This window comes from Globicephala melas, chromosome X, assembly GCF_963455315.2.
Source record: "Globicephala melas chromosome X, mGloMel1.2, whole genome shotgun sequence".
Taxonomy (NCBI): Eukaryota; Metazoa; Chordata; class Mammalia; order Artiodactyla; family Delphinidae; genus Globicephala; species Globicephala melas.
Window position 1 is genome coordinate 91,700,146 of NC_083335.1, and position 3,145 is coordinate 91,703,290.

The following is a 3,145-nucleotide window of genomic DNA, read 5'->3' on the forward strand; positions in this document are numbered from 1 at the left end:
GAGTTTCAAGCAAATGCTGCTGGTAAGGGAGAAGCCAGCTGAGAAGCTAGCTCACAATCCCCCTCCTCTGAGGTTTTGTCTCAGCTATGGGACTCTGCCTCCTGGGGCCACGGCTGATTGATCCATGGGAAGATACCTGACTCAGGTTGGACCAATCAGAATCCTTCCCTGAGATTTTCAAACTGGAGTTAAAGGGAGCCGTGGGGTAGAAGGGTCTGGAGCAGTTGGGCATAACGTGGAGGAAAGAATGACATCATTCCAAAAGAAGCTGGGAGGAGAGAGAGTGTGAGGGCCACAGAAAAATGTCCCAGGGGATCTGGTGGCCCAGCTGCATCCCTTTCCTTCTTTTCTTCCCACAGTCGTGCAAGATTCCTAGCATCCTGCCAATAAAACCCCCATTGTGCTAAGCAAGGCTGGGCTGAGTTTCCTGTCTTGGAGATGAGAGTTAAGGATTGAGTGGGATGTGAAGAAACACCGTGCGTGCAGAGGATTCCCAAAGAGCTCACGACGAAGAGAACGGGGCGGGGGGAGAGAGAGAGAGAGAGAGAGAGAGAGGACGCTGAAACTCGATGAGAATGCGGGGTCAAGGAAGGGTTTTTTATTTTATTTTTTTAAGCTGTGGAAAACTTAAACATGTTTATGTGCTGAGGGTAAAGAGCCAGTAAAAGTAGCATAAATCATAACAACAGAGGCAAAAATACAAAGCTGTAAAAGCCTTAAAGATAAAGAAAATATGCTCTCAATAAACATCAGGAGAAAAGGCAGAAGGAAAAAAAGCGCCTTGCAGTAGAAAGCAGGCATTGGCCTGAGCACCCCACAGACCATCCCCAGAGCTGGGCAGCCGCTCACTCTGGGGTCAGAGAACAGTTCCAAGCCCACCTCCGGGGCCTCACCCAGGGGACCAGGAAGGGGCCCTTGAGAAGCAGTTACCTGGTGGTTAGGATGAGACGTGTCCACCCAGTCCGGTACACACAGCCTTGGGTACTTACTCAAGTCCACAGTTGGAAAGGGGCCACGGGAGAGCAGGAGATGGAAGATGCAGGAGAGAAAGATGACTGCCCAGGTGCCTGCAGAGGAGCTGGTGTCCGGAACACAAGGGAGAGATTAGCCTCAGATCAGATAAGAGGCCCTTGGCTATGAGACAAGAGCAGGGGAAGAAATCTTGTATGTCAGGGGGTGGGGGTGGGCCGGAAGGGGACTTCATTTTCTCTGTAAACTCAAAGGCAAGGGCATCTGCTGAGAGTTATCAGGAATGGGCTGGAGGTATCAGTTAGGAAGGATTTTGGCTTCAAGTACCCCCAAATCCAACTAATAGTGGCTTATATCCCAAAGGCCTTTACTGCTTAGCAAGCAGAAGTCTGGAGGTGGGCAGTTTCAAGGTGTGTCCATGGTTCATTGATTGTATGGAGGTACCGGTTCTATCAGCCACTCTGCCCTGCCATCCTCAGTTATTGACTTTTTCTCCCCATGCTTGCTACCTTGTAGTGTCAACATGTCTGCCGTAGCTCCAGGCATCAAGTGTTTATTTTAGGAGAGAGAGTCACAGACAGTCAGGCAATGAGAAAACTCTTTCACTCTCGTCTCTTGTCAGGAAGAAACATTCTCTTCAGAAGCTTCCCAGGAGACTTCCCCTTATTAGCCAAGACTGTGTCACAAACCCATCATAAAACATATTACCTAAAATTAAGAGATCTTTGCCTAATGCCCAAACAAAATTGGATTCTGTTAGCAGGGAACAGGTGGGGGGAAATGCCTTGGGTGGAGAGCCTTAGAGTCTGCTGCAATCAGGTAGGCGGATAGACAAGAGAAAAAAGTTTTCCAGTAGCTACAAAAGGGAAAGGACAGAAATAAAGCATTGCCCAGCAGCAGCAGAGGTCCAGCTGGGTTTGAGGCCCAGCGTAAGGGAGCAGGGCGAAAGCGGGGCAGATGGGAATAACCGCCAAAGCCCCATTTACATAGAAGGCCTCCATCAGGTACCACCAAACCTTCACATGATGGCATGATCAAATTCCAAAACATCCACTGGCCTGATCGTCACGTATCACGAACACTTACGGTTCAGTTGCAGGAAAAGAAATCACTCCAGCCGTTTTAAGCAGAAAGGGATTTAATTCAGGGTATTGGGTATTTGCAAAATTGTTGTAAGAATGGGAGGATCGGGACTTCCCTGGTGGTCCAGTGGTTAAGACTCTGCACTCCCAATGCAGGCGGCCCGGGTTCGATCCCTGGTCAGGGAACTAGATGCCCCATGCTGCAACTAAGAGCCCGTGTGCCGCAACTAAGACTTGGCCCAGCAAAAAAAAAAAAAAAAAAAAGAATGGGAGGTTCAGGCTTTGGGCTGGCCCTCCAGGACTGACTCTCAGAATGATACCACAGAACGACTGGCCTGCCAGGGGAGCTACTCTACCTTGACCTCAGCCAGAAAGGTTGAAGGCTGTATAGGGACTGGTGGTTTCAAGAGCATGATGCTTTGGCTGTGATCCAGGGGTCAGGAAGACTCGTATGCTGTTGCCACAACTGCCAACTGACACGCATGGGGTTAGTGTTGGGCACTGGAAAACTACTGCAGGAACTTACTTGCCCTACGACCATGCTTGTCAATGGAACGTCGTCTCAGCCTCACTCCCACCCTCCAAGTAACCCACAAGAGTATCAAACGGCTAGAATCCAATTCACACTCGGCACACTAGCTTCCCACACCCTGCAGAACAGGAAGGCACAGAAAAGGAGGGTAGGATGAATGTCGAGAACACAAATCCTCCATAAGCACTATGACATTCTAGTAACTTTTCCTGATCCCAAGGCTGCTTTTAAGAGCTCTTTCAGGGCTTCCCTGGTGGCGCAGTGGTTGAGAGTCCGCCTGCCGATGCAGGGGACACGGGTTCGTGCCCCGGTCCGGGAAGATCCCACATGCCGCGAAGCAGCTAGGCCCGTGAGCCATGGCCGCTGAGCCTGCGTGTCCGGAGCCTGTGCTCCACAACGGGAGAGGCCACAACAGTGAGAGGCCCGCGTACCGCAAAAAAAAAAAAAAAAAAAAGCTCTTTCATACTTCAGATCACAAAAAGCTTTGGTGAATGATTTTTTTAAAATTTATTTTTATTTGTAACCATGGTTAAAAAAAACCCTCCACATAACGTAAAGTTTA

The 3,145-nt window shown here is 49.6% G+C and overlaps 1 non-coding gene across 1 annotated transcript; it reads left to right on the forward strand.

Moving 5' to 3' along the window:
- The first annotated feature begins 2,164 nt into the window (after nucleotides 1-2,164).
- On the forward strand, nucleotides 2,165-2,237 carry TRNAG-CCC (transfer RNA glycine (anticodon CCC)). Its single transcript has one exon. It is a non-coding gene; the product is annotated as a tRNA-Gly (tRNA).
- Nucleotides 2,238-3,145: the final 908 nt, after the last annotated feature.